The sequence below is a fragment of the Hyperoodon ampullatus genome (genome assembly GCF_949752795.1).
Source record: "Hyperoodon ampullatus genome assembly, chromosome: 11".
Taxonomy (NCBI): Eukaryota; Metazoa; Chordata; class Mammalia; order Artiodactyla; family Ziphiidae; genus Hyperoodon; species Hyperoodon ampullatus.
This window is the reverse complement of record NC_136924.1, coordinates 100967765-100994301: the sequence shown is the minus strand read 5'-3', so window position 1 is coordinate 100994301 and position 26537 is coordinate 100967765. Positions and strand designations below refer to the sequence as shown.

At 41.4% G+C, this 26537-nt stretch overlaps 1 protein-coding gene across 3 annotated transcripts in view; it reads right to left on the bottom strand.

The window, feature by feature from the left end:
* Window positions 1-19104, bottom strand: part of ADIPOR2 (adiponectin receptor 2) — a 52334-nt gene extending 33230 nt beyond the window's left edge. For 2 of the 3 annotated variants that reach the window (XM_079715461.1, XM_079715459.1), the window contains exon 1: window positions 18365-18453. The gene's annotated coding sequence lies outside the window, so the exon portion shown is untranslated. Of the gene's footprint in view, window positions 1-18364; window positions 18454-18981 lie in introns of those variants that run through there. The other variant, XM_079715460.1, reaches the window with a different exon arrangement.
* Window positions 19105-26537: the final 7433 nt, after the last annotated feature.

The window sequence follows — 26537 nt, the reverse complement described above, 5'->3', positions numbered from 1 at the left end:
ACTATGAAACAAAAGAAGTAAAATGGAAACTTGACCTCACACGTTCTAGGAGCAGAGACACAGGCGTCACTAACTCTGCCCAAAAGCAATGGAGGTTTGCCAAGCAGAGTAGAGGAAAGGTGTTCTGTACAGAGAAAACAGCATATGCAAGGCAAGGACTCCAGGGTCTGTTGAGAAATCAGAGAACAGGGACAAGAAAGAACTCAGATGACGCAGGCTTTTTGCTCACGCAGCCGAGCATATAGAGGATGCCATTCACTGATGATTCAGGGGAGAAGCAAATTCACAGCAGAAGAAGAATGAATTTGTTTTCAGAAATGGTGTCTGAAGTGAAAGAAATGTTCACTTGGCACCAGGAAACATAAATCTGGAATTCAGAAGAGAGAATGAGTTTGAAAACAGAACTAGGGATTACTAGGATTAAAAGTCATAATACTAGGGACTTCCCTAGTGGCGCAGTGGTTAAGAATCCGCCTGCCAATGCAGGGGACATAGGTTCAAGCCCTGGTCCGGGAAGATAGCATATACGGCGGAGCAACTAAGCCCGTGTGCCACAGCTACTGAGCTTGCGCTCTAGAGCCCGCAAGCCACAACTGCTGAAGCCCACGCACCTAGACCCTGTGCTCCACAACAAGAGAAGCCACCGCAGTGAGAAACCCGCGCACCGCAACGAAGAGTAGCCCCCCCTCGCTGCAACTAGAGAAAGCCTGCGCGCAGCAACGAAGACCCAACGCAGCCAAAAATAAATAAATTTATTTTTAATAAAGAAAAGTGATGTAGCATAATAATAGTTAACAACACAGGACAAAATCCTTTGGGAAAAAAAAAGTTATACAAAGGACTGAGGAGGGATAAGGATCAAAGTAAAAAAAACCCAGGAGAATACCAAATATTAAAGTCAGGACTGGACCCTCATCTGTTGACTCCCAGTCAAATGTACTCACACCAAGTTTCCTTCCCAGTGGGAAAGCAATGGAAAATTTAAAACTCACACTTCTTAGACTTCACTTTCTCTTCAAATAATACTGCATAAGGTAAATTATTATGTTGCTTAAAAGCACCAAGGTTGCTTAAATGGTAACTCAAAAGCAATTTTCTCTACCTGAACAAACTGCTAACTTAATGGTTTGATACTTCTGGTCTAGAAATTTAGCTCTATCCCAGGAAAGGTGTTTTCTAAAATCCAGTACTTGTCTGCATGTTCCATGAGGCAAAGGTTTCTGTTTGCTCACTGCTGAAAACCACACTGCAACAGATGCACAGTAGACATTCAGTAAAGGTTTCTTGTATGAATGAATAAATGTCTTATTCTCCAGGAGAAAAACAGAAGAAAAGGAATTAATATTATTTATGTCATATTTAATCAGTTATATTGGACTTCCCACCAAAGGTAGACTATATTATAGTACAATGTATTACTTCACCTATTTCATAATTTTAATTTTTATGTTGCCCCCAATTTTAAAAGAGCAGGCAAGCTGTGGAAAATAGTATGGCAGTTCCTAAAATAAATTAAAAATACATTTACTATATGACCCAGCCAATTCCACTTCTGGGTATGTACTCACAAGAACAGAAAGCAGGGTCTTGAAGAGACATTTATACACTCATGCTCATAACAGCGTTATTCACAATAGGTAAAACGTGGAGCAGCCCAAGTGTCCATCAATGGATAAACAAATAAACAAAATGTGGTCTATACATACAAGAAAATATTCAGCCTCAAAAAAAGAAGAAAATTCTGACACAAGCTACAACCTGAGTGAACCTGAGGACCTTATGATTCCACTTGCCATAGGTTATTTAAAGTAGTCAAATTCATAGAAAGTACAATGGTGGTTGCCAGGGGCTGGGGCAAAGAGGGAATGGAGAGTTACCATTTAATGGGTATAGCTTCTGTTTTGCAAGATGAAAAAAAGAGTTCTGCAGATAAATGGTGGTGATGGCTGCAACAACATGGATATACAACATGACTACACACTTAAAAATGGTGACGATAGTAAATTTTATGTTATGTGTATTTTGCACATTTTTTAATGGGTGGGGTGGAAATATACTATAGTACTATATGGCCTCTTTGTCTAGTAAACTTTTTATTCATGCACACAAAGGACACAAAGTTGACAAAGTATAAATGCTGTGTAACCAACAACAAACAACATTCTAGCACCCAGAGGACCTCTCTCCCCCATCACTGTAAAGCTTTTTAAGGTGTTAAGTTTAAGAGGTCCAACCCCTTTCCTTGCCAGTTAATGTGATACAATCTTCCAGCAAGGTTCTCTAAAGACTTGCCAACTGCCACGGACCTTAAGTCTTCAAATTCTAAGGGCCAGTGGTATAATGTCCCTTTGTATTAACTGGGACACAGCAAGTAGGGTGCAGTAAGTACTGAGTCTAGTGGCATCGCTTTCTAGTTCTATAATTAGATTATTCAGTGGTAGAGGACAGGTTGCAAAATATGTCCCATGATTTTGTTGGCTTCCTCTAAGTTGAAAGTAGCCAATTTCAAAGTGACTTGAAAGTTGTATACTGAAATTATTCCAGTGTGGTCTGTCATTCCACACTGAAGTATGCGTTTGAAGTTAGTGCATGGTTAATGAGATTTCTGGTATCAAGTTCATGCTCTTCCTTGATTGGAAACCTGAGTGGCACAGAATGTTCTACGTGGAAGTATCAGTATGTTATGCCCCTCATGACCTTTTCTTTCAGACTTCAATGTGAAATAAAATATGTGATGCAAATCTGAACTACTAATAATGAAACCAGATGATTTTTTTTAGGATGGAATAGTTTATTTCAACAATGGGACCAGCAGGGATATTAAAGGCAGCAGGTTTTCTTTTGAATACTAGCCATTTTTTCTCTTTACAAATCATTATTAAAAATAAGTACTAGATGTGTTACCCTGACTGGCTTATAAATCTTTAGAGAACCTTGTTGGCAGATTCCTATCACATTAACTGGCAAGGAAAGGTGTTGGACCTCTTAAACTTAACACTTTAAAAAGCTTTACCTTCTGCTCTGGGTGGGAGGTTGGAATAAAAGTCACCACCTAACTCTTAAAAAAAAAAAAAAAGCTTTACCGTGGGAACTTCCTGGGGGTCCAGTGGTTAGGACTCGGTGCTTTCACTGCCAGGAACCAGGTTCAAGCCCTGGTCAGGGAACTAAGATCCCACGAGCCGCTCGGCACAGCCAAAAACAAAAAAGAACATAAAAAGCTTTATAGTGGGGCTTCCCTGGTGGCGCAGTGGTTGAGAGTCTGCCTGCTGATGCGGGGGACACGGGTTCGTGCCCCGGTCTGGGAAGATCCCACATGCCGCAGAGCGGCTGGGCCCGTGAGCCGTGGCCGCCGAGCCTGCGCATCCAGAGCCTGTGCTCCACAACGGAAGAGGCAACAACAGTGAGGGGCCCGCGTACCGCAAAAAAAAAAAAAAAAAGCTTTACAGTGATGGGGGAGAGGGGTCGGTCACACAGCCCAAATCTACCTGTTTCCCTCCACTCTTACTTCCTGGCTCAAGCCACCAGCATCTCTCACCTGTCCTAATACAACAGCCAGTAAAGTCTCCTGGGTTCCACTTCTGTTACCCACCCCTTATCCTCAGAATCCAGTCCTCACACAGCGGTCACAGCAGATCTTTCTCAAAACACAGTCCCTTGCTTTTGGAGCCCTCCAATGGCTTTCCTTTACCCCTAAGGGACGTCTTACCCTGGCTCACAAACCCTTAAATGATTAGCCCCTAACTCTGGCCTCATTCTGTACCACTCTCCCCCTTACCCACTACGTTCCAGCCACAGTGACTTCCCATCTACTCCCCAAACACCACAAAGGCTCAAATGGCTCTATGTCACCTGGTTCCCAAGGCCTGGAATGCTCATCGCCCAGATCTTCCCATGGCTGGGCTCCTTCTTCACATGCGGATCTCAACTTAAGGGTCACTGACTCAAAGAATCCTTCTCTGACCACATAATCTCAGTCACTCCTTATCACATCACCTTTTAATCTCTTCCACAGCACTTGTCTCTGGTATTTTTATTTCTTTGTTTACTTACTACTGGTCTTTTCTCACTAGACTGAAAACTCCTGAAAGAAGAGACATTATATTGGGTTGGCCAAAAAGTGCCTTTGGTTTTTAAGTAAAAATAAACACATTTTTCATTTTCACCAAGAACTTTATTGAACATATTCACCCATTTGTTCCACTGCCTTCTGCCATTTTTCAGGCAACTTCATAATTCCATCTTCCCAAAACTTTTTATCTTTCATTCATTCATTCATTCATTTATTTTGGCTGTGTTGGGTCTTCATTTCTGTGCAAGGGCTTTCTCTAGTTGCAGCGAGTGGGGGCTACTCTTCATCGCGGTGCACGGGCCTCTCACTGTCGCGGCCTCTCTTGTTGCGGAGCACAAGTTCCAGGCGCGCAGACTCAGTAGCTGTGGCTCACGGGCCCAGTTGCTCCGCAGCATGTGGGATCTTCCCAGACCAGGGCTCAAACCTGTGTCCCCTGCATTGGCAAGCAGATTCTCAACCACTGCGCCGCCAGGGAAGCCCAACTTTTTATCTTTTTGAGCAAGGAACTGGTCCAGGTACCTTTTACAGTCTTCCAGGGAATTGAATTTTTTTCCATTAAGAGAATTTTGTAAAGACCGAAATAAATGGAAATCTGAAGGTGCAATGGCTGGTGAATATGGCGGATGAATCAGAACTTCCCAGCCAAGCTGTAACAGTTTTTGTCTGGTCATCAAAGAAACACACGGTCTTGCGTCATCCTGATGGAAGATTACACGTTTTCTGTTGACTAATTCCAGATGCTTTTCATCGAGTGCTGCTTTCAGTTGGTCTAACTGGGAGCAGTACTTGTTGGAATTAATCGTTTGGTTTTCCGGAAGGAGCTCATGGTACAGGACTCCCTTCCAATCCCACCATATACACAACATCAACTTCTTTGGATGAAGACCGGCCTTTGGTGTGGTTGGTGGTGGTTCTTTTCACTTGCCCCACGATCTCTTCTGTTCCACATTATTGGACAGTATCCACTTTGCATCTCCCATCACAATTTATTTTAAAAATGGAACACTTTCATTACGTTTTAGGAGAGAATCGCATGTGGAAATATGGTCAAGAAGGTTTTTTGCACTTAACTTACGTGGAAACCAAACATCATAGTGATCAACAGAACCAAGCTGGTGCAAATTATTTTCAGCGCTTGATTTGGATATTCTGAGTATGTCGGCTATCTCTCACATGGTATAATGTTGATTGTTTTCAATTAATGTCTCGATATGATCACTTTTAACTTCAACTGGTCTACCCAACCGTGGAGCATCGTCCAGTGAGAAATCTCCAGCACAAAACTTCGCAAACTACTTTGGACACATTCAATCAGTCAGAGCACCTTCTCCATACACTGCACAAATCTTTTTTTTGCGTTTCAGTTGTGTTTCTTGAAATAATAAAGCATAATAGGCCAAAAATGTTGCTTTTTTCTTCCATCTTCAATATTAAAATGGCTACACAAAAATTCACCAATTTGGGTACGTTTTTTCTTTTTTTAAATGCACACTGATATGTCAGCTGTCACAATACAATCTAACAAAACTGTTTCGAATGAAGTTGAAGACAATTAAGTGCTATGAGAACCACCTTACGGAAAAAAAGAATGAACCTTTTGGCCAACCCAATATATCTTCTTTACACCTATATCCCCAGTACCTAAAATAGCTTCTGGCACACAGTAGGTGTATTCACTAAATATCTGCTGAATAAATAAGTGGGGAATTACTACCCACACTTCAAGAATAAGTTCATAGGCAGAAACTAATTTCCCTGACGTCCCCAGGCTCCTGACAGTAACTCTTTTATTCTTCTCATTTACTAATGTTTCTAGTATAGTACTTGTCAAAATTTATTGCATTTTTTTGTTTACGTGCCTGTCTTCCCCTCCTGCAATGCAAAACTTCTCAAGGTCAGGGACCCTTTTTTGGAATCCATTTTTGTATCCACAACACCAAGCTTGGTCTGGGATGCAAAGGAGCTTAAAAATCTTTGCTGTATGATGAGGAGGAGGAGGGGGAATGACAGCAACAGCTAACATGCAATGAGTGCTAACATTTCCCATGGATTATCTCTTTAAATCCTTGCAACAATCCTGGAGGATAGATACAATTATTTCCTCCATTTTGGAAATGACAAAATGCCCAGAGAGGTTATAAATAACATGCCTGAGATAACTACAGTAATAAGTGGCAATCTAATCTATCTAATCAATCTAACAGCCAAGTTAACGCTCTTATCCCCAACCTTCTATGTTAGCATGAACCATAAGTTGTTCTCAAAAAAATGCATGATAGCACTTAAGTGACAAAAGCAGGAGTTAACACTGACAGTACACTGTACTTTACAGCGATGTTGAAAATATTAAGAAACAATCAAGAAATGGGGAGGAGGGCTTCCTTGGTGGCGCAGTGGTTGAGAATCTGCCTGCCAATGCAGGGGACATGAGTTCGAGCCCTGGTCCAGGAAGATCCCACATGCTGCGGAGCAAATAAGCCTGTGCGCCACAACTACTGAGCCCACGTGCCACAACTACTGAAGCCTGCGCGCCTAGAGCCCATGCTCTGCAACAAGAGAAGCCACCGCAATGAGAAGCCCACGCACCGCAACAAAGAGTAGCCCCCGCTCGCCGCAGCTAGAGAAAGCCCGTGCACAGCAACGAAGACCCAACGCAGCCAAAAATAAATTAATTAAATAAATAAATTTAAAAAAAAAAAGAAATGAGGAGGATCTTGGAGGCTTGCCACATACCAGAAGCAATAAAATGATTGGTTAAAATTGGAATTCTTCCCAAACACTCAAAACATTTCTCAGTAGAAAAATGTCAATAAAAAAACCTGATAACTGGGAAAAGAATAACTGATAAAATGGGAAAAGTTCCCAACATATGTTACTAACTGATACAGCTCTTCCAAAAATGATACAGTTGATAACTGAGAAGGAGCAACACCTAGATTTTTAAGACAGGCACTACCACACTTTCATGTTCATAAAAGCTTAACTGATGTAAGCACAAAGAAACATTTCAAATCAAATGCAGTTTATTTTTTAAAGATTATTTTGAAGCTATAAAGACAGGCAACACTCTGTATCATTTACACTACTTTCTTTCCTAGCATGAAGTAGGGCAACTTTTAAGTACAATCACAAGGAACCTTTTCTAACTTACTGCCCAACCCCACTGACCAACTTTCCTGAGAAGAAATCAGGCAAATCTTATGCTGTGAAGTAGAGTTGGGGGAAAAGCCAGTGAAAGCCTACCTCTCTCAGTCTTGAGACCTACTTCAGAAGGCACAGTATTACTACCTATCACTATAAAAGTTTAGAGGCTAATTTAGAGGTTACCAAGTGCCAGATAAAGTGAGCTTTTATTCATACTCTCATTTAACTTTAAAACCCTGCCTGTTACAGATAGTATGATCTCTGTTTACAAACGAGAGGACTGAGGGTAAGACTATTCAAGGTTATACAAGTTACAAAATAGAGAAGAACTACCCAGATTAGGCCCTCTCCATTATACAACACTGCCTCCCACAAAGGTAAGTGGTTCCATTTTTTCTGGTCATGGTCATGATGTTATCTCTTTGAAGGGAGGTGAACTGCTGCTTAACACTTACTGGAGCCAACTTGGAACCAGGCTAAGTAGTTGGACTTTCACCCATCATCTCATTTAATCCTCCAGCAATCCTTATGAAACAGGGTCCCATTTTACAGATGAAGAAACTGACACTAAAGGAGATCAAATAAGTCATCAATGACACAAACTTAAGTGGAGACTATGAATTCAAATCTGTATCTAACTCCAAAGACCATACTTTACCACCATCTTACAGGGCTTCATTAAAGGCACAAATAGTCCATTAAAGCCACTGGTCATGGTCACGGATAAAAAACACCTTTATAAAAAGGATTCGAGGACCTGGTGGCACAGTGGTTAAGAATCCGCCTGCCAATACAGGGGACACGTGTTCGAGCCTTGGTCCGGGAAGATCCCATATGCCGTGGAGCAACTAAGCCCATGCGCCACAACTACTGAGCCTACGCTCTAGAGCCCGCGAGCCACAACTACTGAGCCCTCACGCCACAATTACTGAAGCCCGCGCACCTAGAGCCCGTGCTCCACAACAACAGAAGCCACCTCAAGGAGAAGCCCGCGCACCGCAACAAAGAGTAGCCCCCATTCGCCGCAACTAGAGAAAGCCCGCGCGCAACAACAAGACCCAATGTAGCCAAAAATAAATTAATTAATTAAAGAAAAAAAGGATTTGATACAACTCTTATAGCCATGTTACAATGGTTGTTTCCATTTCCCAAGATCTGTAAGTAACCCTGAGTTTCTAAAACAAAGAACAGTACACAAAAATGCAAACGTACATGATAGGAACAACAGTCCTGAACGTTATAGTCAGAGAAACCCTGACAAGCCCGTGATATATAAATTGTCATACCTATACTAAACCAAAATATGTAAATTATGCAAAGAATTCCTTTCATAAATCATCTGCACTATAATACCATATAACCACACTCTTGTTCCAACTATTTCAGAAATAAAATCTGTCCAGGTAAAATATATGATCTGTACAGTCAATGTTTCAGGCAAAATCAAAAACCCTACTTTGGTAAAGACCTGTCTCCATAAGTAAATAACAATCATTCAGGGCCCTATCTCATCCTGCATAACACCCTCCACGACATAAGTTTCTTTTTTGTTTTCTTGTTTCTACAATGCTGCAGATGGAGAAACCAAGAAGTGATTAGTTATCTTTCTCAATATCACAATCAGAAATCTACAAATAAAACTTGTGTCTACAACCTTTCCCAATATCACTAAATTCCACTAAACCACAAGGTCTTCTTTCAACCACAAATGTAAAACAAAAGGAATGGAAAAAAAAAAACCTAGAATATATAACTATCTGCAGACCTCACAGCAACTCTTCTCAGACTAAAAACCCTTGTTAAGTGGAAACAAAAATAGTTTTCATTCTTAAATTAAGTTATTTGTAGCGATTTCTATCAGACATTTCAGAAAGATTCACATTTACGTGTATAATTCTAAAATCAAAACTGAAAGTCTCGGACTTCCCTGGTGGCGCAGTGGTTAAGAATCTGCCTGCCGATGCAGGGAACATGAGTTCGAGCCCTGGTCCGGGAAGACCCCACGTGCCACGGAGCAACTAAGCCCGTGCGCCACAACTACTGAAGCCCATGCACCTAGAGCCTGTGCTCCGCAACAAGAGAAGCCACTGCAATGAGAAGTCCACGCGCAGCAACGAAGACCCAGCAGCCAAAAATAAACAGATAAATAAATAAAATCTTTAAAAAAAATTTTTTTAAAGACCCAACGCAGCCAAATAAACAAATTTATTTTTAAAAAAGTTTACCCTCAAACTGTCTGATACCTAGCTTCTATTTAAAAAGTGGTTGAGGGCTTCCCTGGTGGCACAGTGGTTCAGAATCCACCTGCCTTCAAAAAAAAAAAAAAAAAAAAAAAATCCACCTGCCAAAGCAGGGGACACGGGTTTGAGCCCTGGTCCGGGAAGATCTCACATGCCACAGAGCAACTAAGCCCGTGTGTCACAACTACTGAGCCTGCACTCTAGAGCCTGCGAGCCACAACTACTGAAGCCCACGCACCTAGACCCTGTGCTCCACAAGAGAAGCCACCGCAATGAGAAGCCCGCACACCGCAAGGAAGAACAGACCCCGCTCGCCGCAACTAGAGAAAGCCACGCACAGCAACAGAGAACCAAAACAGCCAAAAGTAAATAAATACAATAAATTTATTTTAAAAATAAATAAATAAATAAAAAGTGGTTGAGAGAAATGACATTTGGATGAGATCTACAAAATGTGCTATATTTATCTACTCCTCTAGGATCAAGTAATCCACCAATGAATTACTCTGGCCCAGAAGTCACAAACTTGAACATTTGAAGCAAATGATGAAAGACAAAAAGGCTGTTATTGTGTTGAACCAGAAACTGCTCAAAAGATTTACAATTCAAATTTAAAAACACAGTGTTAAACAGTGCTGTGGTAACTGGCTATGCATAGAAAAAAATTAGATCCCTGACTCACATCATATACAAAAAAAATGTTTTTTCAGGCAAGATCAAGATCTAAATATAAAATACCAAATTTCTAAAACTTTTAGAAAGAAATGCAGAGACCTAAATGACCTTGGAATATGGAATAGATTTCTTAAATAAGGCACCAAGGACACAAACCAATAAGAAAAATGATGGTAGATTTGACAATCCTTTCTATTCAACAAACCATATAAAAAGTTAACAGATAAGCCACACATACTAGAAAATACCTACAATTCATTTCACAGACATAACCAGGATATGCAATAAACTCCTAAAAGCAATTTTAAAAGGACAACCCAATTGTGGGAGAGAGACAGACAGGGACAGACAGCTAAGAAATAGAAATCTGAGTAGTCATTCAACATTTCAACATGCTCAATCTCATAATTAATCAAGAAAAATTTTAAGATAATATCATTTCACACTCATCTGATTTGTAAACATGTAACAAATCTGACAATGTCATGGATCTGTAAGGATTTAGATATAGCAATTCTCATATCCTCATGCTAAAAAAACACAAAGTGACTCAATTCTGAAAAGCAATTTGGCAATATCTGATAGAACTTTAAATTCCCATAATCTCAAACCCAGTAATTCCAGTTCTGGGTAATTTACACCAGAGAACTTCATTTCAAACTTAGTAACCACACACACACACACACACACACACACACACAAATTTCATAAAACATTTAATCCTTATTGCAAAATAACCTGATGTTTCTCTAAACTATTTTAATTCCTAAAGTGATTTCATAACCGATTAATGGTTCCCAACATGCAATTTGAAAAACTTGCCAAAGATCTTAAATACGTGCGCAAGGATTTCTAACCAGGAATGTTCAATGTAGCACTGTTTTTAAAACAGGAAAAATAGAAACAACCTAATACCTATCAACACGAAAACAAATTTAAACTGGTTGTATTCGTATAATAATACAACTATACAGCAGATAAAAGTAATGACTAGGGCTTCCCTGATGGCGCAGTGGTTGAACGTCCGCCTGCCGATGCAGGGGACACGGGTTCGTGCCCCGGTCCGGGAAGATCCCACGTGCCGCGGAGCGGCTGGGCCCGTGAGTCATGGCCGCTGAGCCTGCGCGTCCGGAGCCTGTGCTCCGCAACGGGAGAGGCCCCAACAGTGAGAGGCCCGCATACCGCAAAAAAAAAAGTAATGACTATAACTAGGATGAACCATATGAAACTATCATTTTTGCAGGTCAAATGGTAAAAAATCAGCAATTTCATGAGTCTAAAAAAACTTGTTTCATGAAAAACAAGTTACAGAGTAGGTAGAATATTGCTTATATAAAGTTTGAAAATACCCAAAACATAATATTGATTTATGAATATACTCCTATGTAGTAATTATATAAAAACAGGTATTAGAAACACCAAATTCAAGATATCATTACTTCTGGGAAGAAAGTGAAATGTAACCCAAGAAGGTGCTTCAACTGTATGTGAAAGGCTTTTCTTTAAAAAAAAAAAAAAAAAACAGGGAAGTGTGGGAAAACGTTGAGATCTGATATAACTGTATGGTAGATGTGTGAAGGTTAATTACCTTGGTCTCTGTATTCTCCCGTATGTTTGAAATACGTTAAGAAAAAAAAAAAATCTGTATTAGCCGACTAAAACACACATCTGCAGCCTAAATTCAAACCAACTGCTCCATATAAAATTTCTTTCATTGGCTTGAAACGTTAATGCATCATCCTCACCTTTTTTTAACAAGGGTCTCTAGCCAAAAATAAATAAATAAATAAAATAAAGCTTTATGTAACACCCAATTTAAATAGTTCCTTAAAATCCATCAAGCGAAGATTTATCCCTGGAAAATTGGTCTTGTTCCTCCTTCCAGTTCAGTGCTATATATTTTACCATATTTCCATTTTCATCTCGGCTGCCAAGAAAATTCAAATCCAAATTTTATTCTTAGTCATTGAATTATGCTGCCACTTGGGAAAAGAATATATGCCTTCTCCTTTTCCTCATTTTTCTTTGATATGTATATATAATTATATTTCTGGCTCTTTTAAGTTACAGAAATTCTGCAAAAATAAAATGTAAATAAATTCCAAGAAAATAAAAATAAACTTTCTGTTCCACCACGCTAAGGAGTTTTCACCATCATTGCTTCTTCCTGGACCAAGGGAATGGGAATGCAAATACAACTATGCATACACGTTCACGACACTAAAATTTCAGGACATACAGGATTAAAGTCAATATGCTACCAGTGGAAAATAATTAGCTAATATACTAACAAAAAAATGTATACAAAAGAAAACGTGAAGTTGGTCAAAATTTAATAAGCTAATTATTTCTTTCTCTTCAAGACCATTTTGCTTTGTATGCTTTGTTTTCCTGTGCATGGATATTGTGGAAAATTCATAAGTCCAATAAGAATATGTAACATTACAAGTCATATATAAAGAAAGTTCTGTGGGTTTTTTGTGTGTATGTGGTCTTCTATTTAAAGACTTGAAGTGTCCTTTCCCACAGGTATTTTCCCCATGCCTAACGATATTCTGGCAGTTTCCTGAATTTGGCTTCCCTTCTCCTTCTGTCTGGAGCCTCACAATGTCTACTGAAGCCAAGCATACCATTTAGGCAGCACACATGCCCTCTAACACATGGTATACCCCAATACAGCAAATTCAAAACCATGGGTTACATGAAACAAATCCCCTAATTAATCCATTCCTTAACTTCCAAAACTGAATACCAAATGTTCTTATTAAATAGGTTTGGTTAATTATTTTCTTACAAACAGGGCCTAGGATGTCAATCACTCTTATTTATCTCATTTTAGAAATAAAGGATAATATAGAGGGACTTCTCTGGCAGTCCAGTGGTTAACCCTTTGCCTTCCAATGCAGGGGATGCGGGTTCGACCCCTGGTCGGCGAGCTAAGATTCCCACATGCCTCACAGCCAAAAAAACCAAAACATAAAACAGAAGCAATATTGTAACAAATTCAATAAAGACTTTAAAAATGGTCCGCATCAAAAAAATCTTTTTTAAAAAAAGGGATAACATAGAGAATATACACCAAGATGACAATTCTGTGCTGCAATTTTTCAAGTTCACATTTCACAAAGACTTTGAAAAGGTTATTTTTAACAAAGTTAAAACACTTCACTCAGCAGTAAGCCCAAAACAACACAATCCAATTTAGGTTTTGAAAAGAATATAACATTTACTCACCACCAGGATTACAACAGATATGAATAAAGTTATATGCTCCTCATCTTCAAGAAATATATAGTGTACTGGGCAGTCGCCCAGATTCTTTTAACAGGGATGGCAAAATCACGCTGCTTTCCAGGACTAGATAGGGAATCTAAATAGGTGAGCAGCTCTATCTAAGGGGGTAAGTATTAGAAAGAACAACTACAGAAAATAGATTTTGCCTAAAGTAATTCTAAATCAACTTCAAAAGAATGCTACCAAAACAAAACACATCTCCCAGTGAGACAGAATACATCATTGCAAGATATGTTTAACTGCCAATCAGATACAGACTGAAAAAAAAAGTTGGAAATGGCATGGAGAAGCTAGACCTCGGCCACATTTCTGGTTAAGAGTTTACATTGCTGTGACTTTTCTGGATGGCAGTCTGGCAATATACATCAAAAAGAAAAACATGCATTTCCTTCAACCCAGTAACTAGACTCTTAGAGAGCTACTCTAAAGAGCCATCAGCATGCAACAATTGTACATACAATGCATACGCATAATATACAATAAATTTAAACAATCTAAACATCCAGCAATAGGAACACTATTAAATTATGGTGAACACATTCAATAAAATACTAAGAAACAATTTAAAGAACAGAGTAGACACAAATGTATTGACCTGGAAAGGCATCCTGAGTGCTGGATTTTAAAGCACACTACTATGAGCCAAGATGGCACCATGCGCCAAGCTCCCAAGCGCTACTTCCGGTCACACCTGGAAGCAAGATTCCAAGGCACAGCCTGAGAAGGGTTGGCTGGTGTCAGTGGTGTAGCTCTTCTGAGAACTGCTCAAGGAGAGCCAGTCTGCGGCCAACTTGTCCAGCAAAAATAAACACTAGCTGCCCAGCAACCTGCAAGCAGTTACAGGATTAATAAAGTAGACCCTCTGGCCTACACTGAGGAGTTTCCACAGCAGAATATTCACTACAAACCCAACGTGGGAGATTTTCAAGTTGCAACCAAATAAACCCAGCAAAGAACTGGCAAAGCTGGTGATGTTTATGGCACAGATTGGTCACTGCCACCCAGAACATCTAGATAACTTTCCTCAAGAACGGAAAGATCTGCCCTCCTACAGCTACACTGTCTTGAATGTAGGTCTTCCAATAACATTTTGCAATACTCTGACCTTGCTGAAAACCTCATCTATCCATCAAGGTTGCCAGAGATCTTCTTTGAACCTCGACGCTGCCATGTAAGTTTCTACAACTCTGTACACTCATTTTGTGACTGATGAGAATAAAAGTGCAAAAGCAAGAATAAGGTGAATATAGTATTGCAGAACTACACATGCACATGTTAAGGGACAGCAACGCAACTGCACCCAAGATATCTTTGGAAGTGATGACTAAACTACAGAAGAAGCATCTGAAATGACGCCAAGACCGTCAATGTTCTCACGACCGTATGCTTCTGTCTCTTTTTTTGGTAATCTTTTGGCTGTGCCGTGCAGCACCTGGGGTCTTATTCCCCAACCAGGGATCAAACCCTCTCACTCTGCATTGGAACCACGAAGTCTTAACCACTGGGCCACCAGGGAAGTCCCACAACTGTGTGGTTCTCTAAGGTCACCAAGGTATTAGTCGCTGCCTTGACATTCTAACAAGGGCAAGATGAACAAGAGGAAGAGGACAACAACTCAGAATGCTAATGCAGCATGCCTTGGGGGAGAAGCTCTAAACACAAGAAAAGAAAGTTACCAAAGTACTTCAGAAACAAAAGAAGAAAACAGAAGTGTGTAACTTTTCAGCTATCCATTTGATTCATGAGCCCCAAGAATCTGCACAAAAACTACTAGAGCAGCTGAAGAGTTATAAGGAGACATCTGAAGCGAAGTTAGTGCTCCTGAACCTCACCTCCAGATAGGCAGGAATTCACAAGCTTTTTCTATCTCTGTGCAAAGGTTTGTGCAGCAGCACCAAAGAGAAGTAATAAGATCCTTCGCTCTGCTGTATACACTTCTCAGCACCTGGGAGTCCCGGAGCGCATTCCGGTGTTACGTGACCATGCCACCCATTTTGTTATGACAAGAACTCACGACAGTAGGAAACAGAGCTCTGAAAGAGATAACAGCTCAATGACTAAAAAACTTCCTCAAAACCTGGCCCAGTATAAAACACAAAGAAAGAACGTGATGATGTCTCCTAGGACTCTGATTCAGTTCTTCCAAAAACTGAACCCTCAGATATTGCAGAAGGAATTCCAGGGTAAGACTACAGAGGCCTCAATAAAATCAAGGGTACAAGAATATGGAGAAATAGATGCTAAAGATTACATTCCAGGAACAGACGCTCTGGAAGCTGAGGAAGAGAATGCTGAGGACCATCAAGACGGGTGGGGAAATACCAGTCTCAGTGAGGAGGAAGCTGATGCTAAGTGCGTTGGTGTGCACCGCTCTTCCGATGAAAAACTGCAAGAAATCTCCGAGAAGCTGAACGGCTTAAGAGAGGAGCTAGAATGTCCCATCAAAAAATAAGCTTTTCTTCAGAGAAAAGCAGCTGGTGCTACAAGATTAACTTTTGAAAAAGAGAAAACGAAGTAACTTCCAGGCAAGTTTTCCACTCCAAGGAAAAGGCTAAATTTGTGTCATTAATCTGAATGTTAGTGAATAGACTGTTTATTTGCATTAAAAAGTCCAGAAGCACTATATTTTGAAAATCACCCAAGAAAAGCACACTGCTGAACAATGGTTAGTTTGATCCCATTTTAAAAACTCCGCAACAGGAAAAATTAGCCCTAATATGTAGATTTTAATTAATAATGTAGCAGTATTGGTTTATCAAATGTAACAAATACAGCATGTTAATGCAAGGTGTTATCAACAAGGGAAAATGGAGGGTGGATAATATAAGAACTTTCTTTACTATCCACACAAACTTATGTAAATCTAAAACTGCTCTAATAAAGTCTATTAATTTTTTAAAAACCTACATGTGTAGACAGATTTGCAAATAAACATTTGCATATGCAGACAAAGAGAGCGGGAAAGCTCTATATCAAACATAATAACAGTGGTTTTCTACAGAGAGTGAAGAACACAAGGAAGAATTTGCACATTATATATCTCTGGACTGTCTAAAAACGTTCTACACTGAGCAACACTCTAAGAGGCTCTGCAGCACATGGAGAGCCTGGGTCCTGAAACCGGACTGCATGGATTGAAACCCCAGCTCCACCATTAACTAGCTGACAAACTTGGGTAGTTAATCTCTCTGTACCTCAGTTTCCTCATCTGGAACTAGGGATAATAGTTTGTGTACCCACACAAAGCTGCTGCAGGTATTAAGTGACTTATTACATGTTAAGTATTGGAAAACTACTTAGTCCATAGTAAGTGCTCAATAAGTAGTGTCCTCCACCGCCACCAAGCAGCCACTGTGCCTCAGTTTTTTTAAAATCTTGACTGGTAAGACAAATCAGGAAAACTTGGCTCATCAAGCCCTTTCTAGTGAGATCTACAATCCAGAGAATACAATGTATTCAACAGCCAAATAAAAATAATCTGAGTTTTTAACAGATGACAAATAAACACTTAGCAATATAAGCCCATTTATATGAAAACAATCACTAATAGATTCTATAAGGATAATCACAAACATCACAAAGGATAAAAACAAACCCCTCTAAGTGCTGTGATTCTGGATAATATTTACTTTCTCCTTTATACTTTACTGAGTCATTTTAATTTTCCACATTGAATATGCATCATTTTTAATGCAATAAAGCAGGAGTCAGCAAACTTTTTCTATTGAAGGCCACACAGTAAATATTTTACCCCTTACAAGCCACAAGGGTCTCTGTCCCAACTATTCAACTCCACTGTTGCACCACAAAAGCAACCAGACAATACCTAAATGAATGCATACAGCTATGTCCCATTGAAAATTTAATTTACAAAAACAGGAAGCTGACAGGACACTGCCCACAAGCAGTCAAGTTTGCCAACCCCTGAAATAAAGAAGGAAACAAAATTGTTTTCATTTTGGAAAACACAATATAATTTACAACAAAGAAAGTGCATGAGCTAAACTGACACTACTGACGAGGAAGAAAAACCTATTCATTTATTAACATATGGGAACGTACGGACAGAAAAACACAAACTCTTTCATTTAGGCTCTGGAAATTCTCCTCTCATGCTTAGTGCCCCAGTAAGAGAAAACTTGCTAAGGAGCCTAAAGTTTAGATAGGAACATAAACTAGTGGGTAGGCAATCACAAACAGAAACTAAAAGAAGTATGTCTTTCATATTTAAATCAACTTGAAATTTCTTCAAATTTCATAATAATTCACCAAGTAGCGGCCACCACAGGCGTGGAAGTCCCAACTACTGATGAAAGAGGATTTTAGTCCTGGATAATCACACACAATCAGCACCGACAAATTTGTGAAAGGAGATGAAAACATCTATGGACATCTAACAGCATTAAAAAGTGAAATTTCTATGAAATAAACATTAGAAATGAAAAAATCAGGAATGAAAAATCTCTGAAATTCTAACGGAATTACAGTCAGAGGGTGGTTAAGATGAGACATGCAAGTGTCCTTTGATAGGACACTTCAAACTTCAAAACTGACAAAGTTTCTGATCTCCGCCCCAAAAATAAAGCTTTGGGTTGAAGGAAACTATGCTTAACATTTCACTTGGAACATGGTTTGAAATATTATGACAGATTTCTTGGAGTTTTCAAAGGTTTCTTTGGAGGAGGGAAGGAGGACTGTTTTGGGAAGAGCTATGAAGGCTGCGAAGTCCAGAGTCTAACCCTAAAGACGTTAGAGGACCACTCTGCTAAAAAGACGCCAACACCCCGCAACGCAGCCAGCGTGCCCGGTACAACCGCACCGGGACCTCTCAAGCTTTCTGCTGGGCGACCTCGCCAAGTTGTCAAACCCCAGAGGAGACGGTAAACAAGACCCAGAGCCAGCGGTGCCCACTGCGAGCTCTCGCACAGACGCCCAGACCCACCGAAGCCGGTGAGCAGCAGCCTCAAGGGGCGACACCGACACACGGCAGCCCGACGCCCGGAACACCAGGCCCAGAACGCGGTCCACCCGGCCGCCTGAGCGCGGGCAAGCACCGGAGAGGTGTCTCCCCGCCGCAGGGGCCGGACGGGGGCCCAAGCGGAGCCCACTCAGGAGTGCGGCCAGCGGAGACGCGGAGGGGCGCTGGGGCCGGGGGGACTCGGGGCGGGGGTGGGCCCGGAGCCGAAGGAAGCCGGGGCCGAGGGACCCGGGGCTGGGGGTGCCGGTTCCAAAGGGAGCTGGGGCCGAAAGGACCCGGGGCTGAGAGGACCCGGGATGGAAGGAAGCCGGAGACCCGGAGCTGAAGGGACTCGGGACTGAGGGGACGCAGAGCTGGGGGAACCGGAAGGGAGCCGGGGCTGAGAGGCCCGGGGCTGAGAGGCCCGGGGCGGAGAAAACCCGGCCCTGAGGGGCGCCGGCCCTGAGGGGCGCCGGCCCGGGGGTCGGGCGGACAGAGCAGGGGATGGAGGAGCGCGCTCCCCGCCCGCCGCGCCGCCAGTACACCCGCCCTCAGCCCTCGCCCCCGCCGGCCTGGCTCGTGCTCCCACTCGAGAAACTCACCAGAGCTCGCCGCCGTCTCGCCACGCGTCTCGTGTTGTTCGGAACCGCGGCCGCCGGGACCCCAAACCAGCGGAGGGGCCGCCCGCTGCCGCCGCCGCGACCCAGCGTCCGGGAGGGTTCTCACACCGACGCCGCCGGGACGCAAATCGCAAGAGATCTCTGGCCAATGAGAGCGCTCCTTGTGCGCAGCCGCGTTGGCCCAAGCCGGAAGCGCCCCGCCAGGCCGCTCCAGGGCCCGGAGCGGCTTGGGAGCTGCGGGGTCGGGTCTGCAACACGATACGGCGGCGCCGAGCGCCCGGGGACAAGGAAGTCCTTTCGCTTCCCTGCCTCCGGAGGCGGGAGCGTGTGCAGCGGAAGAGGCGGGGCCGCCCTGCTCGGAAGCTTCCCGGTCTCTATGGATACAGCTCACACGCCTTGGGCGGAACCGAAACTGAGGGATTGCTAGGCGTAGTCTGTGGAGGCTTCGGACCTAAACCCGAAACATCTTGCCCAAAACAACAGCGTTTGCCTTTTATTACCTCACGAAGACACTACCATTTGTGCCCCATGACTTCCAGTAAACGAATGTAAGCCCGCTCCTCTTAAAATATATGTAATTCAGAGCTATTTTTAAAATGTTTTAGCGTAATAGCTGGTCAGAAACTAATTCAGCAATAAATACCGTGTCCGTTTACCCAGAGCGAGTCATTTTCTACTTGTGAGATTCAATTGAGCTCTAACTTCTTAGACCCCAAGATCGGGTTTCGCTACATACTTACTCTACAAGAAAAGGAAGTGTAGGAGTTGGCCAGTGTAGAAAATGTTTTCTTCACAGTCAGTTCTAAGAGGGATTTATCACGCTCCAAGGAGGTTATATTGCCTTAACTGTCAAAAATCTTTTTGTACTGATTAAAGGAAACCCATAAGCTTTCAAGGACATCCATGCCCCAGGCCTGTCCCTCCCTGGAACCACACCAACCGAAAACGAAGGAGGCTGGAAAAAGCGTCACAGATCTATCAAAAGACCGAAGATCCGATACGCAATATAAGGAAAAATGTTTAAAATAGAGAACTCTCCAGCCTGGAAATGTAAAATCTAAGAAGTGATTAAAGTTACTAAAATCAGAAAGAGCATGAATAAGATGGTCTTAATACTAGTATTTTAGAACTAAGTCCACCCAGTTAGGCTTGAAAGATAAATCAAAGCAGACAAACTTACACTTCGACAGCACCTTAGAAACGACACCAGTGTATTTGCAGAGCGAATCTGACCCGTGTACCGACTCACACAGGGCACAGATGAGAACAGGGGCCTCAGGCTTAAAAAGAGATCTACTAAAGAGGACAGAGCTACCTAAGAGACCATTAAATAAGAGAGTGTTCAAAGACCTCAAACCTTTTCTGCATCCTTCTCTCAATGATTTTGCTTTGACAAAGCAAAGTGCTTTCCTCTGGAACAGTCCTTCGTGGGCTAAAACATGTGAGAAAGATGCTTATGATTGTCCCACCAAGATTTTTCCTCTCATTCTCTGTCATCTTGACCCCAGTCCCAGATCACTACTGCCAATTCCTGATGCTCCCAGTGATGAAACAAACCCCATAACATTTCCTCAGAATGCTCACACCTTCTCAGCCAGTGAAGACACTGACACCATCCCTGACCTGAAGGACCATCCCCTGAGTCCCACATCCACAGATGGTTTCATCCATATCTCTCACCTAAAGGTCACCCTTAAATGTCCCAAAGCAGATATTTCAGGTCTCTCTCCCCAACTGTGCTTCAGTTCATAATCTTTATATATTGTCTTCTAACTAGCAGTCCAAAAACCAAGGGGAATTCAGTAAAATTCTGTATCCTCCAGCACCTCAGATACAACTGTGTCAGCTGTGGATTTTTAGAATGTCTGTTCCCTCCATCCTAAAGGTGTCACACTTCTCCACAGGAGGGTGGAGTACTTCCTCTTCTGCAGCACCCAGGAAAGAGTCCCTTCCACTCCTACTCCCCCTACTAGTCACCAGTGACCCAATAGTGCCCTAAGGCACAGCTAGTCTGATGTGGTCATCTCTACAATGATCAGATGTTGTCGACAGAGAAGCACATCACTGGGTAAGTGACATTTATAATCCGGTTTCGGCCACCCCAGAATGAGGCGTCAGTGGTGCTACAATATGCTGCAGAAATGGTGATGATGGACTTGCTCTGGGGACAGCCTCAGCCTGCATTGTGATCTGCAAGTCAACAGCCAATGAGAACTGAAGAGGTAACCAGAGTGACCAGCAAATGACGGTGCAGCTTTCAAATGCTAAAGGACAAAGAAAATGCTCCAGACCCCATTGTGAATTTAAGCTTGGAGTCCCAACTGGTTTGTTTTGTTTTGTTTTCCTTCTCCAATAAAGAAAAGAGAAATTATATTATTTTTCTAATCAGAACAATTACTATTTTTAAGGAGAAAAAAAGAGACAAATCATTCTACTAGTGACAATCAAAATTAGCAGTCTTCTTGAAGAAGAACTGTCTACCACTTTCCAAAATAAAAAAAATTACAAAAGATTAACAGCTTCATCATTACGAAATACCTAAAACCAACCTAAATTCTCTTCTCCCGCAGTATCTATAAGCTGCTGAAATATAAACGTTAGAAATGAGGGGGGAAAATCTGGACAAAGTGAAAGATGGACCATAAAAAAAGAGAAACCAAGAAGAAAGGGCAAGAAATGTCAAACCAGTCCTTGTGTTTGTCTCTTACATATGTTGTAGGAGAGGAGAAATTTCTTTCTACCCTCTTAGGTTCTGCGGCTGGCCTAAGAAGTAAACTGAGATAAGACATTACTAACAAGAGAAAAGCTTATAAATTTAATGTTTTTACATGCACACAGGAGTCTTCAGAAGGAAAATGAAGACCTGAGGAGAACATTAGAGCCAAAAGCTTACATACCTTTTTACATAAAGAACAAAAAATTGTGGGGATGTGGCGAGACAAAGTGGCTTGGACTAGGGACAGCAAATTGGGGGACAATGCCTAGGAAATATATGGGGAGGGGGGAACTCATGGAATATCAGGCTACTTTTGTAGGATTCTTAGCACAGGTCCATTTTGGTTTAGGTCAACTCCCAGTCTAAGAATGTTCTACAGAATCATCATGTTGCATACCTGAAACTTATACAATGTTAAATGTCAATTATATCTCAATAAAACTGGTAGAAAAAAATAAAGAATGCTCTCTTCCTGGTACAGGGAGGTACCTTTTTCATGGGAAATGTTATGACCTGGTTTTAGGTAGAAAGGGGGAGGTAGGACAGAGAACCCTTCCTGTATCTGCTATTTCCCAGTGCCCTCAGCTCAAAATAATCAGTATGCCAAAGTGGCATATTTTGGGGTTGTGTGTTCTGTACCCGTTCAATGTAAAACAAACTGTGAAATGCAGCCAACTAATTGGATGTTTTCTTTAACACAAGCTTTTTATTATTTATTTTATTTTATTTTTATTTTTGGCTGCGTTGTGTCTTCATTGCTGCGCGCGGGCTTTCTCTAGTTGCGGCGAGCGGGGGCTACTCTTCATTGCGGTACGCGGGCTTCTCATTGCGGTGGCTTATCTTGTTGCGGAGCACGGGCTCTAGGCGCGCAGGCTTCCATAGTTGTGGCGCACAGGCTCAGTAGTCGTGGCTTGTGGGCTCTAGAGCACAGGCTCAGTAGTTGTGGCGCATGGGCTTAGTTGCTCCGCGGCATGTGGGATCTTCTGGGACCAGGGCTCGAACCTGTGTCCCCTGCATTGGCAGGCAGATTCTTAACCACTGTGCCACCAGGGAAGTCCAAACTAATTGGATTTTGAAGCATTGGGATTCCATGGTGTTAGCTGTTTTGAAACTAATCTAGTAATCTCTATGGCAAATTTAGAGGGAAATACATAAATATCTGTATTCTGGCTTGTCATTAAACTGATATCAAATAGCTATAGTGATAAAAATCACATCCATCTTGGATTTGAAAGTTTCCAAGCAGTCCATTTTAAACACTTGGAGAAACGTCACAACACACTAAATTCCCATTTGTGCCACGTAGTAGTCACGTTTAAAACCGAGGATAAAGAGCAGTATAAACATTCTCGTAGTTATGTCAATTACATTAGCAGCTCCTGAAACACAAGTTAGGTAACATAGCACTGGGGAAAGAGCATCATTACCAGCTGTGCTACTGACTCACTGTTTAACTATGGCCTGTGCATTAGTTCTCGCTAAGCTTCAGTATCTTCAACAATGAAATGAAGGCGTTTGTTAATACATTTTTTTTTAATGGACAGAAAGGAAACACACAACGTTATGAATGTGCTTGACAGTGGGAAGAGGTAGGAAGTAGGTCTGGGAACTAAGGAAACTTCACCTTTATCAGTAATATTTCATTTCTTCTATGTGAGAAAAGCAAAAGACAAAAATGTTTAACATTTATTAATCCTGGGTGATGTGTATGTGGGTGTGGATTAGCGTCTTTTCGGAACATCTTTTGTAGTTTATAAAAATAGGCTTTATTGAAGTATACTTTACATACAATAAGATGCACGAATTTTTTGTGTACAAAAGGATTCCCCCCATCAAGTTAATTAACATATCAGTACCTCATATATTTACTTTTTTTTTTTTTTTTTGGTGAGAACATTTATCTTCTACTCTCTTAGAAAATTTCAATTATTCAATCCACTATTACCAACTATAGTCACCATGTTTTACATAAGATCCTCAAACTGGTTCATCTTATACCTGAAAGTTTGTACCTTTTTACCAATCTCTCCCTACCCCCTACCCCCAGCCCCTGGCAACCACTTTTCTATGGCCTGTATTATGTTGAAGTACATTCCCCCTATACCAAGTTTGTTGAAAGTTTTTATCATAAAAGGATCTGAATTTTGCCAGTTGCTTCTTCTGCATCCATTGAGATGATCATATGATTTTTATCTTTCATTGTGTTCATGTGGTCTATCACATTGGTTAATTTGTGAATGCTGAACCATCCTTGCATCCTTGGAATAAATCCCACTTGATCATGGAATATGATCCTTTTAAATATACAGCTGAATTTTTGCAGCTATGTTCATTAGGGATATTGGCCTATAATTTTCTTTTCTTGGAGTGTCCTTGTCTTATGTGGTATCAGGTGATGCTGGCTCCTTGAAATGAGTTTGGAAGTGTTCCCTCTTCTATTTTTTGGAAGAGTTTAAGCATTGGTATTAATTCTTCTTTAAATGTTTGGTGGAATTAACCAGTGAAGCCATCTGGTTTGTTGGGAGGTTTTTGATTACTGATTCAATCTCCTTACTAAAAATTGATCTGTTCAGATTTTTCTATTTCTTCGTGATTCATTCTTGGTAGGTTGTATGTTTCTAGGAGTATATCCATTTCTTCTAGGTTGTCCAATAGATTGGTGTATAATTATTCATAGAAGTTTCATGATCCTCTTTTATTTATAATTTGAGTCCACTCTCTTTTTTTCTCTTGGAAAGTCTAGCTAAAACTTTGTCTATTTTGTTTATCTTTTCAAAAAAATAGCTCTTAGTTTCTTTGATCTTTTCTATTGTCTTTTAATCTCTATTTCATTGATTTTTCACTCTGACCTTTGTGATTTTCTTCCTTCAACTAACTTTGGGCTTAGTTTGTTCTTCTTTTTCTAGTTCCTTTACGTGTAAAGTTAGGTGATTCATTTGAATTCTTTCTTTTTTCTTAATGTAGGTGTTTATTGCTATAAACTTCCCTCTTAGAACTGCTTTTGCTGCATTGCATAAGTTTTGGTATGTTTTGTTTCCATTTTCATTCGTCTCCAGGTTTTAAACTTCTCTTTTGATTTCTTCTTTGATTGGTTGCTCATTAGCATGTTGTTTAATATCCACTGAAAGCTTTGGACTTACTATTGCCATTTTGTTAATTGTTTTCTGGCTGTTTTGTAATTCCTTTGTTCCTCTCTTGTCTCCTCCTTTGTGATTTGATGATTTTCTATGGTAGTGTGCTTTGATTTGTTTCTCTTTATCTTTTTTGTTTTGTGGTTACCATGTGACTTACATAAAACTTTTATAAAAATAGTCTGTTTTCAGGACTTCCCTGGTGGTGCACTGGTTAAGAATCTGCTTGCCAATGCAGGGGACACGGGTTCAATCCCTGCTCCGGGAAGATCCCACATGCCGGGGAGCAACAAAGCCCGTGGGCCACAACTACCGAAGCCACGTGCCTAGAGCCCGTGCTCTGCAACAAGGGAAGCCACCACAATGAGAAGCCTGAGCACCACAACGAAGAGTAGCCCCCGCTCGCCGCAACTAAAGAAAGCTTGTGGGCAGCAACGAAGACCCGATGCAGCCAAAAATAAATAAAATAAATAAATTAAAAAAAAAAATGGGGGACAAAATGGCCTCCATGCCTGGGAGCCCCACAAGGTCCTTCTCGGTTTCAAGGCTAATTTGATAAGAATTCTCTCATCAGCATATGGGAATGAACCCGGAGCCCTGGGGCTTGCAATTCGGTAAAGTGACAATTTGCAGAAATAAGTTCCAAGAACTGGCGTTTACTATGGAGGGAACAGGACTGATCCGGAATTGAGCTCTGATGCATGTGACCAGAGAGTCACTGAGGAGGGGGCTATGGGTTGGGGTGGTTTTCAGAGCTTGTCTCACTAGCACTTTGTCCTGTTCTGTTGCTTTAGGTTAGAAGTAAAAGCAAACCGGGAGGAGAAGGGGGCTCTGGGAAAGACGTGATTCCTGCAGAACAAGTGCCCAGACCGTCCAGAGTCTCCCCGCTCCCCTCCAACTTTCTGTCTGATGGTTTCATCAGCCCTGCTGGGTGTGCTCTGACAGGCCCAATCAGAGCAGAACAGAAGAGGAAAGGGAGAAAGAAAGTTGAAGGACGTCCTCTCTCCCTGTTAATACAATCGCTGTTTCTTCTTCCCAAGAACATGAGGAAAAGAGGCGGAGCTTTCCAAATTTTGTGCACAGAATCAACACCTGGAGAGCGTGTTAAGAATGTCGATTCCCAGGAGGGATACATGAGGAGTTTGGGATTAACAGATACACACCACTATATATAAAATAGATGATCAACAAGGACCTGCTGTAGAACACAGGGAACTGTACTCAGTATGCTGTAATAACATATATGGGAAAAGAATCTGAAAAAGAATGGAAATATTTAAATATATATGTATAACTGATTCACTTTGCTGTACACCTGAAAGTAACACAACATTGTAAATCAACTGTACTCCAATATAAAATAAAAATTAAATTTAAAAAATGTAAGAAAATCACAAGAATACCAGGTGAAAATGGCTTACATACCTCTAGAAACTATAAAAGCAAAAATATATGACCATTGCCAATTTCTTAAATGTACGTAGTCTTTTTTTTTAATTTATTTATTGTATTTATTTATTTTTGGCTGCATTGGGTCTTCATTGCAGTGCGCAGTCTTCTCACTGTGGTGGCTTCTCCTGTTGCAGAGCATGGGTTCCAGGTGCACAGGCTTCAGTAGTTGTGGCTCGCGGGCTCTAGGGCGCAGGCTCAGTAGTTGTGGAGCAAGGGCTTAGTCGCTCCACGGCATGTAG